Source organism: Dromiciops gliroides, chromosome 6 (genome assembly GCF_019393635.1).
Source record: "Dromiciops gliroides isolate mDroGli1 chromosome 6, mDroGli1.pri, whole genome shotgun sequence".
Taxonomy (NCBI): domain Eukaryota; kingdom Metazoa; phylum Chordata; class Mammalia; order Microbiotheria; family Microbiotheriidae; genus Dromiciops; species Dromiciops gliroides.
In genome coordinates this window covers 156,268,966-156,284,179 of record NC_057866.1, presented here as the reverse complement: position 1 = coordinate 156,284,179, position 15,214 = coordinate 156,268,966, and the positions used below count along the sequence as shown (strand labels likewise).

Sequence of the window (15,214 nt, the reverse complement as noted above, 5' to 3'; positions counted from 1 at the left end):
ATGAATAGAACTGTTTCTTTTTTTTTTGTCTAAATTTTTTTCTTTCCACTTTTATATCGACAAAATACTAAATTGTGAAACTAGAAAGTTTCTAGGTTTCTGGATATTTGACACATTTGAATATCCCTATTTGAAGGCAGCACCGTGAATGTGTTAGTCATATATCTTTGGCTAGAATATTCTTGATGTAATTCAACAAAACTTTTTCCTTCATTTCTGAGTTGATCATCATGAAATCACTCAATGCTGCTGCTGAGCCATGTTGGAGCCCATGATGGGGTGGGGGGGATCAATGACAGCTCCCTTTGAGCACTAGGGCCAGGATTTTTGATCTCCAGGATGATTCCCAAATTGCTGTGCAGGTGGGTAGCTTTATTAATATGAATAGTGAAACAAATCATGGAATACAATAACCACTTCCTTTGACCCCAGGCACAAACCCAGTATGTTGTCAAATTATTGTTCACCTGCAGAATAACTTTGTCCTCAAGCTTTATGTGGAGCTAAGGGAACTGCCATGTGTATATGTATTTATGGAACATGGAAATTAATATATCAAATGGGAAAGAGGGTAAAAAGCCTCTTACTTTAAAGCCTCTGTACGGACAATATATAGGCAAGAAAAATGGCCTCCCCCTTCTCTTCCCTTCCCAAAAAGCATTTGAAACTCAACATTTATCACAGTCAAGCTACTGAGTTTTATGCTGGCATCCAAACTGCTGGATTTCCTTCCCCCTTAATTTTCTTTGAACCCTGCAGCTAAGGCACTTCTGTGCTTGGTGATTGTTAAAGTCAGTTAAGTGTGGTTTTTAAATAATCCAAAGCAATGAGTAGGAGGAGTAAGAAGAGTTGGGGAGTTTTCCTCCACTCTTAATGCCCTTAGGAACTTTGTTCCTCCTGATACCACAACCACCACCTCTTGCCCATATACATTTGCATTTCTATTTGTGTAAAGATATATATTTACAAATGTATGTATGAACACATTCATATATACATATTACATCCATGATGTATTCCACTTTCTGGATATTCCATCAATTTCCATTCTGTTGGCATCTTCCCCTCTTTGAGAGATAAGAAAATGATCCCTTAGTGTCTTTAAGCTAGTGCCACTTTAAGCAGAAATTTCATCTCCATGGTAAGGTACCATTTTCCAACCATCATTCACTTGGTTGTCATTTAAACTTGCTCATAAGGTTCATTGAGTCCTGAGGTGATAGAACAAAAATATAGTGTTTCTACTGCCATGAACAGTGAGAAGAGATCACTCTAGAAATTCTGGCAGATCTGTGCCTCTTAATTGCTGTTCATTACTTTTGTGATAGAATTCTTTATTTCAATCTCTGTTGTTGTTCATTTGTTTCAGTTATGTCCACCTCTTTGTGATACCATTTGGGGTTTTCTTTTTTGGGGGGGCAGTTCTTTGTAGAGATACTGGAGCGGCTCATTTTACAGATGAGGAAACTGAGGCAAACAGGATTAGGTGACTTGACCAGGGACCCATAGCCAATTATGCATCTGAGGCTGGCTCTGAACTCCCAAAGATGAGTCTTCATGTCTCCTGGCCCAACACTTTAGCTACTGTGCCACGTAGCTGAACGAATAAAATAGCCAACATTTATTTAGCACTCTAAGGCTGGAAAACACTTGAAATTTGTTCTCTCATTTGACCTCACAACAACCCTTGTAGGCAGATGCTTTACTATACCCATTTTGCAGGTGAGGAAACAGGCTAAGAAACATGGACTTGCCCAGGGTTACACAGTTAAACATCAGGTGTGGGATTTGAAATCGGGTTTTCCTGACTCCTAAGTCTGGCACTCTGTCCACTATGTGACCAAGCTGCCTCTTTTTCACTTTATTTTGTTCAAGTTAAATGCTCTCCGCCATATGCCACCTTTCCTGTTCATCCCAGTTATCAACATCCCCCTGTAATGATTGGAATGATGCCACCTACTGGAGACTTGCTGTGGGAAAGCTCCACCATGAGGAAAATGCCTCAGAGGCATTGTGGCTTTTCCTTGGCATCAGGAAATGACGTTTGCTCATGGGTGCTGTCTATCAAGGCTACCAGCCAATCAACTTGAGGAGCCTCCTATTTTCTGGGAAGAGACAGGAAGGAGGAGAGGGAGCCTGTGAGGAGAGCTCTTGGGCTTTTGGGTTCCTGACTTGGTGGTGGTGGCGGCAGAGGACTTCACAGGAAATTTGAGGAAAGATAGGAATGCCAGGCTGTTGGAATTCTGTTCTCAATCTTTTTCTTTCTATTTTCCAATAAACCCTTAAAAACCTAAACTTGTTTTATCAGTGATTTTGGTCAGTTTCCCCCAAAACTGGGGGAACAGATTAGAATCCACATTTAGAATCTTAAATTACACACCCCATATTTATTTTGTATATGCTTCTACATATGAATGGAAGCCACTTCAATAGGATGTAAGCTCCTTGAAAGCGGGGGATAACTTTATTTTTATATCTGTATTCACAGAGCCTAGCACTGTGCCCAGTACACAGTAGAGACTCAATAAGCGCTCACTGGCCAGTTGCTAAACCGTAGTTAGCTTTTGTTTATTTTCATCTTAAGGTGACCCAGAATCTTGCAAAAATAACGCTTCTTTTTGTCTTGGACACAAAATGAAATTGATTCTCTTCCCTCCTTTTGCCACATCTCTGAGGAGAACTTTTGAAACATTCTTTACATCTCCGGTTTCATCCATAGTGAAAATGTCAGTACTAATGAGATTGGCTTCATTCAATAGTGCCTCAGTTCAATCGTTGTTGGATGTAGATCTCATATTTAGAATACCAGTAGTCAAATTAACGTGCATAGATGATCTTTAAAAAACAGAAAACAAAACCAAAATGAAACAAAACAAAACAAAACTCTATGGTTGTTCTGCTCTATGTTTTGCCGCCGCCATGGCGGAAATGGAAAGGGGCCACAGATGATTGATGGCCGCTTGGCATTTTTCTTTACTTAATAGGTTATCGTGCCAAAGATTTAATCAACTAGTGATCAATCTGAGCCCCTCTGTATTAAACAAAACCAGGGAAAGTCTGTCATTGGAATCACGTTCCAAGTCATTTTAGCCTCCCATCTAACTATGCCTCATTGAGGCATTGCAATACCAACACATCAGTATGCCATGATTTATTAGGAATTCTTTTTCACTCATTAGATGTGTAGGTTCTTTGTAGGTTGTTTTTTTTGGGGGGGGGGTAGAGTTAGGGATAATATCATACAGGAAATCTCAAGGACATTTTTATAAAGATAGGCCATTTTCTTCCTTTTAAATAACATCTTTAGAGTGTGGATCTAATGAGTAAATCTTGTGTATTCACATTTTTAAGAACATACATCTAGGGTTAGAATAAACTTGGGCCATCGAGTCCGTCCATTTAATAGATGAGGAAACAGCAGGATTAAATGGCTCATCCCAAGTCCCACAGGGAGTAGCAACTGAGGCAGTGTTTCAATACCGGTCCTCTGACTGAACAAGAGCTAGATCCCTTTCTCCAACATGCTCTCTCCTGCAAGTTGCCTCTTACACATTTGCTAGAAGATTTGAGGAGGGTTTGTTATTGGAACTGCTATTGTTTTTCCTTAGCTAGCCTGTGTCTCTTAATTTTGATTACTAAGCACTTACTGTGAAGAGAGGGTAGCTGCAGATGTCTCTGTGCCTATAATAATACCACCAGCAAGAGTAGCCTGTGTTTATATGAGGCTTCAAGCTTTGCAAAGCACTTTAATACAAATATTTCCTCATTTGATCCTCATTACAGCTTTGTTGTGGGACAAAACCAGGAACAGCCTAACTGTTCCACCAGAGTGAAGGGAAAGGTCTCTTCAAGATGTGAAAGATAAATGGTACTGATCTGTCCAAAGTATTAGCAAATAGAAATATAGGATGTGAGAATGTAATGGTGACCTAGAAATCATCTAAATAAGAGATTCTTTACCTGTTTTAGACTTCTGTGCCAGTCTGGTGAAACCTACTTACCACTTGTCAGAATGTTTTTAAATGCTTAAAGTAGAATACATGAGGGGCAGCTAGGCGGCTCAGTTGGATAAAACACCAGCCCTGGATTCAGGAGGACCTGAGTTCAAATCCGGCCTCAGACACTTGACACTTACTAGCTGTGTGACCCTGGACAAGTCACTTAACCCTCATTGCCCTGCAAAAATAAAATAAGATAAAATAAAATACATGAGATTATAATTAGTCATCTAATTTTTTTTAAATTGAGGCAATTGGGGTTAAGTGACTTGCCCAAGGTCACACAGCTAGTAAGTGTTAAGTGTCTGAGGCCGGCTTTGAATTCAGGTCCTCCTGAATCCAGGGCCGGTGCTCTATCCACTGCACCACCTAGCTGCCCCCATCTAAAATATTTTTTTAAAAAATTCAAGGACCCCTGTTTAAGAACCCTAATCTGCCATGAAATCTCCCCTTGATAACACACATCAGTTCTTCTCTAGCCTTTCCTTTAATACCTGAAGTGACCTGACAGTCATGTGCTGCTTTTAAAACTATCCTTCATTAGATCCCCATTTCTTTGTTAGCTATTGAATGAAAATAGTTAGTAGTCACTCTCATCTTCCAATTAGTTCTCTTTTAATTCTATTATTTAGCTTTATGGTACTCAGATTGGTTAAGATCGATGAAGTTGTGTAGTTCCATCTACTATGAATAGGAACCTTGTTTTTAAGACCAGATAACACTATAGGGCAGGAAGTCATAGAACTAAAGGGAACCGCAGAGATCCCTCAGTCCAACCCTTTCATTCCATAAGTAAGGAAACTGAAGCCCAGAAAGGGGATGAGGCATGACCAGGATTCCACTGATAAGCGGTGTAGCCAGAATGAAATCTTAGGTTCTCTAAGCTGAATGCACTATACAAAGGGAAAAACAGAACAAAATGTGACCATGGAAACTACAAGTGTGTATATCAAGTCAAGGCAAGAAACACTCATTAAGTGCTTCCTATGTGCCAAACACTGTGGTAAGTACTGGAAAAGAAAGATAGCTCCTGCCCTCAATGCACTGACATTCTAATGGAGGAAGAGGAAAGGAAGCTAAAAAATGAAGTGGGGAAAGGAGAGAAGATACTCTCAGGAAGGTGGAAGCATCTTCAAAGGTGAGAAGGGCATTGAGAAATGGTAAAAAACAAAAAACAAAAATAAAGAAACAAGTTGGAAGAGTCAAGAGTGGAAACAGGAGCAAAGGGAAGGAGTGAAGATGGCTATACCATGCTTTTACTTAAAATAGAATGTCAGGGAGTAACTGACCAAACAATGGGTGCAGTTCCTTTGACTTTGTACCTCTAAAGGGAAAGGAAGTTAATAAACAAATGAAGAGATGAAAAGGTCATATTTCTCATCAAAACCCTTTTTGAGGAAATGATATTTGCAATTTCTAGATGACTGCTGATTTCCCTCTTTTTCCTTTGCCTTTACCAGAAACCAAATAAATCAAGACTGCTATAGTCTTCTGGCTTTTGGGATACATTTTGTTTATTTCTGGTAAAAATAAAAATAAAAAAGAATCTCCTCTCAAACAATTTTCTTTTCCATGGACTCAAAATCTGTGTCTAGTGTCTGTGTTCCCTAAAGTATTAAGTCAGAAGAACATTAGGTCAGGGGTAAGGGACACAGTTCTATTTTTCAGCTTCTGCCCTGCTTAGTCCAATATTTTACTCTTTTAACATTCTTGTCATAACTTTTAAAAATACTGGCAGTTTCCAGAATTTTATGAGAATGAATTCAAAGGAAGATGCATATGTTAATAGGTACTATACTATTCAATGCTTAAGGTCCTTCTGTTCCTGCTGTTTTTGGTTGTTTCCTAAGACTGATACATTTCTGCAAATTAGCCTGCTCAGACTGTGCACGACCCCCATGAGATACTCCTTAATAGTCTACTCCGGGACCAAAATTTTCGAATCAATTCTAATAACATGATGTATTCCCTGTACTTTTTCACATAGAGTCTGCTAACTTTAAACCCTCCTGCCAGTGGAAAGTTATGAGTTTGGTGTGTTTGTCAATCAGTCAAGTATCATCATTAAATGCCTGCTATGTGCTGGACACTGCGTTCAACACTGGGGATATAAAGAAAGGCAAAAGACAGACTCTGCTCTCAAGAAGGTCATAAATGTTGATTGATTGGGGGATCAAATACTGCCAAGCTACTGGAGAATGGGACTTGTACATGCCACACCCCATAAGAGCAGGTTGGGAATAGACCTCTTCAGAGATTCTTTCTAAAAGGGAGGCTGGAATTGTTGGAGGGTCAGGGGAAAAATGTTCTTTCCTTTCAAAATATTCATGAATTACAAAAACATAATTATGAGGCGAAAGTGCCTGATCCTGAGAAAGTCACCAAGGGGGAGCCAGGACAGCCTTGCTTGAGATTGTGACTTTGTTACTGGAGATGAGGGAGAATCTAAGTTTCTGTGCCGCCCTTCTTGGTGCTCAGAGTCACCCACACTCTGCATGGTCACCCCACTTAGGCTGGTATTCAGAGTATGACTGTGCCCTCCTTCTCTGAATTGAATTTATACATACACACATATATGTATATATACATATCTATACATATACATACACACAGGTGTGACTTGCCCAGGGTCACACAGCTAGTAAGTGTCAAGTGTCTGAGGCCGGATTTGAAAACTCAGGTCATCCTGAATCCAGCATCAGTGCTTTATCTACTGATATATTTTTGATACAGTAATTTGATACAATTTGATATAATTTTGATACAGTAATTTGAGAACTTGTTCATTTGGACTATGAGAATAGACAGGTGGTAGAATAGGTAGAGTGCAAGGTCTGGAATTGGAAGACTTGAGTTCAAATCCAGCCTCAGATAGTTTCTAGTTTTGTGACCCTGTCCTTAACCTCATTTTGACACAGTTTCTTCATTTGTAAAATGGAGATAATAATAATATCTATATCCTAGGGTTGTTGTAAGGATCAAATGAGATAATAATTGTACAGCATGTAGTACAGTGCCTGACACATGATGAAATATAAATATTAGCTATCATTATCATCATCATCATTGAGGGACGGCTAGGTTGTCCAGTGGATAGAATGCTGGGCCAGGAGGCTCTGAACTCAAATCTGGCCTCAGACCCTACCTGTGCCAACCTGGGCAAGTCACTTAACCTTCTCTCCCTCAGGTTCCCCAGCCATAAAGTGAGTTGGAGAAAGAATTGGCAAACCACCCCAGTTTCTTGGCCAAGAAAACCCCCAGATGAGGTCACAAAGAGTCAGACATGACTAATCGACGAGAAAACAATAATAAAAGTTATTATTGACCAGGGACTCACCAAAAGATCCAAATAAAATTCATTCGAAAATAGGGAACTTATCAGGATTTCTCTGAATGTGGAAATTTGTCTGATATATTTGCTCTCTTATGGAGAATGACTTCATGGCCATCAGTTTTCATGGTTAAGAATCATAATTGTTTCAACTAAATCATTTTTATGTCAGTGAAAACCAGTTTATCCTCAACGTTGTGTCACCAAAACTTTCTAATCCATTCTAAGCTGATTTACTTTTATTTGCTATATCTTTTCCTGCATGCTGCCTGGAAGAATTAGGCAGCCTTGTGTGTATGTTTACTAGTTGCCTCTGCCAGACTACTTGGGGTTTTGTGGGAAATCTGCCATGGAGAGAGATGGGGTTTCTCTTTAGAAATAGGTTTCAGTTTCTTATTAGATGTAGCTAATCTACCACATAACACAATGGTAGTCACAGCTTCCATTCATAGAGGCTCTCCACTGGACAAAAAAACATTGGGGTCTCTTATTTGCTCATCTCTTGTTTGCTAATTGTTTTGCTTCTGCCTTGTTAAAAGCTAAGGAGGGGGGCAGCTAGGTGGCGCAGTGGATAAAGCACTGGCCTTGGATTCAGGAGGACCTGAGTTCAAATCCAGCCTCAGACACTTGACACTTAACTAGCTGTGTGGCCCTGGGAAAGTCACTTAACCCTCATTACCCTGAACCACCCCCCCCAAAAAAAAAAAAAGCTAAGGAGTTGGGGAGAAGGTTTTGCCCCCTTGTCCTGTACATTTATTTGATTGTGGTTAATGATCATTATGTTTACTGTAATGCTGCAGGGCACTATTGAGGTATGAACCGATGCTCTCCCATATGTCCATATGCACTAGCATATTTGATTTTCATAACAACCCTGTGAGGTAGCCAGGGCAAGCATTATTATTCCCTATTTTATAGAGGAGAAAACAAGTTCAGAGTGAATTGCCTAAGGTTACCCAGCTAATAAAAGGCAGAGATAGGTTTCAAACTCCAATCCCAAGGTTCTTTCCATTGGATGATGCTATTTCCATATCTAATCCACATTAGCTCTTTTATGGAACATTCTGTAAAATTAAGGGGATCCAAGATAGGCATATGGTGATGTGTGTTGGCAGCAATCAGACAGCTCTTTGTGACCCCCATTTGGGGTTTTCTTAAAAAAGGTACTGGAGGGGGCAGCTAGGTAGCACAGTGGATAAAGCACTGGCCCTGGATTCAGGAGGACCTGAGTTTAAATCTGGCCTCAAACACTTGACACTTACTAGCTGTGTGACTTTGAACAAGTAACTTAACCTTCACTGCCCCGCAGAAAAATAACAAAAACAAAAAACCCCAAAAAGATACTGAATCACTTTACCATTTTCTCCTCTAGCTGATTTTATAAATGAGAAAACTGTGGCAAACAGGGTTAAGTGACTTGCTCAGGGTCACACAGCTAGTAAGTGTTTGAAACCTAATTTTAACTCAGAAAAATTAATCTTCCTGACTCCAGGCCTGACGCTCTACCCATTTCACCACTGAGGTGTCCTGTTACTACTTGCATTGACTGTGAGCAGAATAGAACAGTGGCTCTGGATTTGTGGTTAGGGGCCCTAGTTTCAAGCCCCAGTTGCTACTTTTGTATCTTTGCCCAAAACTCCTCCTTTCTGACTGTTTTTTTGTGTTTTTGTTTTGTTTTGCTTTTAATCTGTAAACTAAAACAGTTAAGACAAAGTAATGTTGAAGTTTCCTGCCAGCCCTACATCCTTAACTTCAAAAGGCTCTCCTTTAAAGGGAATATGGTCAAACAGTAGGGATTCTGGAGAATTGATACTTCCTTTCCTTTTGCAAGCCATTTACCAGTCAGATGGCATATGGGATAGTGTGCTGTACTTGGAGTAAGGAAAACCTGAGTTCAAACCCTGCCTCAGATGCTAGTTGGCCAGGAGACCCAGAGTAAATTATTTAAACCTCTCTCAGCTTCCTCTCTAAAATGGGAGCAAGTGAGTAGACTCAGTGGTCTCCAAAGTCTCTTTTATCTCCAAATTTACAGTTCTCTGACCATCTGAGGTTCGATTTCCCCTTTCAGCATGAAAAATCTAACTTTGTGCATCATGATATGAGAAAACTAGCCTGTTGCTGGAATAGTAAGTACCCTACAGATATGGGCAGGAGTCTCTGAAGCAAGGCTTATTTCAACAGAGGCTAGAAAAATAAACCTTTTTGAATGAAATCTTGATCCACATAACCCTGAAGCCATGGCAGGGATATTTACATTTCCCAAAGGGTGTCTGTTGTTTTATGTTCTTGTTGTGTTTTGTTGACTTGCCTTGCCTGGGACGTCCACAGCTGAATGCAGGAGGAGGCTGAGTTGGGATTTCAGAAGGAATTGAATGTCAAGAGAGGAAGGAAGCACTGAAAGCCATGTCAGAGTGTGTTTATGGAATGGGCTATGTGCTTATATGGAGTTGTGTTACTGGCATTCGGGGGAAAGGGCAGAGTCTTGAAAGGCTTTTATCTAGACTTACTTCCTTTCCATTAAGACTGAGGGGGTGGTGTTGGGTAGACTCTGCACAGTGGAGAGGGCTGGTAGATCGGAGGAGGCCTGGGATTGGGACAAAGAGAAGGCAGACATTTTCCTTTTCAATCAATCCCTCTGCTCATTCATTTATAATGTATATGCCTATGCAAATAGATACTCTCTGCTTCTCTTTTCTTAGTCTTAAGCCATTTTCTGGAGACTGTGGCTATGGCCCTGGGAATCAATTAGCATTCAGATTTTTTTTATTTAAAGCATTTATTGATATTCAATGTAAGTATGTGTAAGATGCAAAATTAATTGAAGTTTGAGAAGGAATATTGGTTTGCAGTTAGAAGGGCCCTTTATTTTTCAGAGGGAAGATCATTCTACATATAAGGAAACTGAGGCTGAGAGAGAATGAAATGACTAGCATCACATAGCTGATAAACGGCAGGGCCAGGGTTTCAACCTAGGCTTTCCAACTCCAGATCCACTTCTGTTTCTAATGTTCCATGGTATTTCCTTGTGGAACACTTCAGTCAATCCTTATCTTGTAAATCAGAGACTGGAAATGTTATCTTTAATCTTAAAAGGAAGAAAGGGGGGAAGCTAGGAGGCACAGTGGGTAAAGCACCTGCCCTGGAGTCAGGAGGACCTGAGTTCAAATCCAGCCTCAGACACTTACTGACTGTGTGACCCTGGGCAAGTCACTTGACTTGCCTAAAAAAAAAATAAAGGTAAAGTTGGTACACTAAAATTACTTTGGTCCTTCTTGTCTTGGTATTTCGAGAATTATTTTGATACTGTGAAAAGTTTCTAAAACTAGACTCTACAAAAATTCCTATTTCACTTGCAAAATTGGTATTAGCTCTACTTTGTTTTACCAAAGTCACCTTGCTGGCTGTCACCCAACATTTCTGTTGCCCTTGGCACAACTAGGAAGAAAACCTTTAACATTCATCTGCCATGTGTTCCTTCTTAGGTCCAGGTTCTCATGGAAGTCTCTTGAGACATATCAAAAGAAAAAGTGGAATATGTTTTAAAATTTGAGGACTGTTGGCAGATTTCTTTCAGACCTTGATTGAGCAGGCACATGCTTGTTTTCATCAAATATTAGAATCCAGGAGGACTCAACTCAGAATCATTCCTGAGGGAAAGGAGGGGACATCTGGGCCTTTGCTTGATGATATGGAAATTTAGGGGACAGTGAGAATGCCTGTGGCCTTTCAATAGTTTTGAAACTACTGGATTTAACCTTAATTAGCAAGAATGATTAGTTAAAAATCAGAAGCTACCTAGTGGTGTATTTCCTCTGGAGAGAGGCTAGCCCCTAGGTAAGTTCTTTATGTATCACTTTGTGCCTCCAACCCACTCCTGGCTGTGGTCTCCCTAAGTAGTCCTCAAGGTATCCTGGGATCTCTGTTTCCCATCCTGCCTCTCCCTCTAACCCCCACAAAACTTGTCCTCTCTCTCCAACAAGTGAGTTTTTCTTCAAAAGTTGATCTGATGAGATGCTACAGAGTTTTGTAAATCCAGCTCCAGGCATTTAAACTGGGCCTATAAATCTCCCTCCACTTACTCATGATGATGGTCTTCTTTTATAGCCCACTAAGATAAGACTGACAAGTTAGGGGCTCCATTTTGAATTGCATGAAAGCTACCACTGGACATCTTCCACAGTCTCGCTGCAAATTAAGAAATTTCTGACCTTATATAACCCACTCACTTTCATACCCTTGTTATTATCTCCAGAACTTAGACTGTACATTTTGTTGTTAAAGTGGTTTTCAGTTGTGTCTGACTCTTTATGACCTCATTTGGGGTTTTCTTGGCAAAGATACTTAGAGTGGTTTGCCATTTTCTTCCTTCTCCAGTGCATTTTACAAATGAGGAAACTAAGGCAAAAAAAGTTAAATGACTCACCCAGGGTCACAGGGCTAGTAAGTGTCCAAGACCAGAATCTTTCTGACTTCAGGACTATCTATCCCCTGTGCTGCCTAGTTGCCCCTACCTGGCACATAGTAGGTGCTTAATAAATGTATATTGACTGAGTTCATTCATTATGAATCCTAGTTATGGTAGAAATATGAAATAAATCCATGAACTAATGATCTTATGACTAGAAGTTTCACAAGCTCAAAGTAGCACTTTCTACCTCTGGGCATTTTCACAGACTACCTCTTATGCTTAGAATAATAACACCTGATCCTTTTAGAGGCATTATTAAGGTAATTTATCTACATGGTCTCATTTGAGCTGTCCAATAATTCTGTGAGATAGATAGGTCCAGTCATTATTCCTGTCTTACCTATTGGACAATTGAGGGGGAAGCATCACCCAGCCCCAGTCAGTGTAGACATGATTCAAACTCATGTCTCCCTGCTTCAATGACCAGCAAAGTACAGGAGTGCAAGATGCTGCCTATCTTTCCTCAGCTCTTCCATTTGGAATGACTGTCTTACTTCTAGGCTTAGCTGTGCAGTCTGTTCTGATCTCTCCTTCATCCTCCACCCAGCTCTTATTAGGGTATTCTCTTGGATCGAACATCCCAAGAGTATTTTATCTTCTACTCTGGCCCTTCATACCTTCTCTTGTGTTATATCTTATTGAGCATATGCAGTTGTCTTCCCAGGAGACTCTAAGTCCCTGGGAACTGAGGGTTATTGCTTTTTTGTCTCCTTATCCTCAGTACAATATCTGGCACATAGTAGGTACTTAAGCAAATGTTTGTTGATTTTAATGTGATGAATGTGAAAGTCAACAGAGTGTAATGGAAAGAGGTCTAGACTTGGAATAAGAGCTATCTGTAGTATCACTGCCCTTTCCCTAGTTCTGTGACCTTAGGAAAGTCACCTAATTTTCATTTGTTAAATGAGGGTAATACCTGTAACACCTGCCTCATGGGGTTGTTCTCTGTGGTTTCTACTATAAATATTTGTATTTGGGGAAGGCTTTATTTCACATGCAAAATACATTTATATTTGTGTGTGTGTAAGGGAGAGAATAATTGTTATTAGATACAATAAATGCTTGCTGAATTTGAGTTGTTAATACTATGATTATTAAACAGGTTTTCTCCCTAATGGGGTTTTGTTTATAATGTTCCATTTACCTTATTTAATTTGTTTCCTGCATTTGAGAGGTGACTTAGCTTATAGTCTATGGAATGATTAAAAAAAAATGTCAACTTGTCCATGAGAAAATCAGACTAAGGACTTTGCCCTTGTTGTCACGATGTTCTGGCATCGTAACTTGCATGCCCTATGACTCCCTGAGATGCTTCTGTTTCTGGTGGTTGAACAGACCATCTCTTCTGGATATATATGGTTATATGTGTGTGTTTGTGACTTTTGGGCAAGGTGTGACAAGTTGAATAAAATAATAGCGAAAGAGAAAAGTTGAATGAGATTGAAAATGGAAAGAGGGAAAGAAAGAGAAAAAAGAGACAAGGAGGAGAAAATAGGAAAGGGATGAAAATGTAAAAGAGAAATAAATTCTTTTTAAGAACAGAGGGGCACTTCTGCTCTGATTGATTACTTTTTGGTGGTGGGGGGCAATAAGGGTTAAGTGACTTGCCCATGGTCACACAGCTAGTAAGTATCTGAGCCTGGATTTGAACTCAGGTCCTCCTGAATCCAGGACCTATGCTTTATCTACTAGCTGCCCTGATTACATTTTTAAATTCTTTATGTCCTCCACACTCATCCCCCAAAACAATTTAGTGAGAGTGGTAGGCAAGCAGGACAGTCCTTTGTCTGCTTCTAGGCAGCTTGGTGGTAGGTACAAGAACACAGTGCTGGGTCTACAGTCAGGAAGATCTGAGTTCACATCTAGCCTCAGATACTTCTAGCTGTGTGACCTTGGGCAAGTGACTTAAACACTTTCAACCTCAGTTTTCTCATCTGCAAAATGGGGCTATTAATAGCACCTAACCTTGCAGGGTTATTGTTAGTATTGTCTTGTTTTTGTTTTTTAAGTGAGGCAATTGGGGTTAAGTGACTTGCCCAGGGTCACACAGCTAGTAAGTGTTAATTGTCTGAGGTCGGATTTGAACTCAGGTCCTCCTGACTCCAGGGCCGGTGCTCTATCCACTGTGCCACCTAGCTGCCCCTATTGTTAGTATCAAATGAGATATTTATAACATACTTAGTATAGTACCTGGCACATAGTGAGCTCTATATAAGTGTTAGCTATTATAATAATTCATGGGGAAAGGGAGGTATCCAGAAAGTAGGAACCTCTAGATAATGCATATTGGTTTTTATAACTGGTTTAAACTCATCTTGCTGGAATCTATTTTATGGTGTATTCAGATAGAAAATTTTTGCCTTAACCCAAGCAAATAATAAGTGACTGACTGACTGATTGTATGCATGCATGCATGAATTCACATCAGGGCTGTGCATCCGAATTGGCTATCCCAGACATGGAGGTGACTGACAGGTGTGACTCAATTCCACGGTACCTTTTCTTTAGAGGGTCCCAGTCAAAGGTATCTCCTGATAGCTCAATTGTCCAGTTCTCCTTGGAAATAGAGGCGACTCCAATGATATCTTTCCTTTTTAGGATTCCTCAGAGTATACTGGATCATAAGGTTGAAAGACAATAGGGACAGCTAGGTGGCACAGTGGATAAAGCACAGGCCCTGGATTCAGGAGGACTTGAGTTCAAATGCGACCTCAGACACTTGACACTTACTCGATGTGTGACCCTGGGCAAGTCACTTAATCCTCATTGTCTTGCTTTTAAAAAAAAAAAAAAGGAAAAAAAAGAATTTGGTAGAGTAGGGAGGAAAGAAGGAAACACTCACTTATCAAGTGCCTACTATGTGCCAGGCACTGTGCTAAGTGGAAAATCACAGGATTTGGAAGAAGAAACTCAAGTTCAAAGCTCAATTCTGTCACTTTCTGTGTGAACTTGTGAAAATGTCACTTAATACTTCTAGGTCCCAGTTTTCTCTTATGTGAAATTAAGGAATTAGTTTAGCTGAGATCTCTAAGGTTGGTTGGTTGTTGTTTTTTGTTTTCCAGTTCTCATTCTAGAAGCTTATGATTAATTGAAATAATAGACATCATCAATATGCCTGACAACATGATCTTACAATTCAGAGCCAGAATAGACCTTAGAGATCATTTAGTCTTCCCTTCCCCCAACAATTTTTTACAGCTGAGAAAATGGAGCCTTGTGTGTATTGAAATAACTTGGCTGGGGCGGCTAGGTGGCACAGTGGATAGAGCACCGGCCCTGGATTCAGGAGGACCTGAGTTCAAATCTTAGCTCAGACACTTGACACTTACTAGCTGTATGACCCTGGGCAAGTCACTTAACCCCAATTGCCTCACAAAAAAAAAAATAAAAATAACTTGGCTAAGGTCTAACAAGGGA

At 40.1% G+C, this 15,214-nt stretch overlaps 1 protein-coding gene across 3 annotated transcripts in view; it reads left to right on the top strand.

Annotated features, from left to right (window-relative positions):
• The window catches only part of INPP4B (inositol polyphosphate-4-phosphatase type II B), a 965,936-nt gene that overhangs the window by 611,528 nt on the left and 339,194 nt on the right, over positions 1-15,214 (top strand). The gene's annotated exons all lie outside the window — the stretch shown is intronic.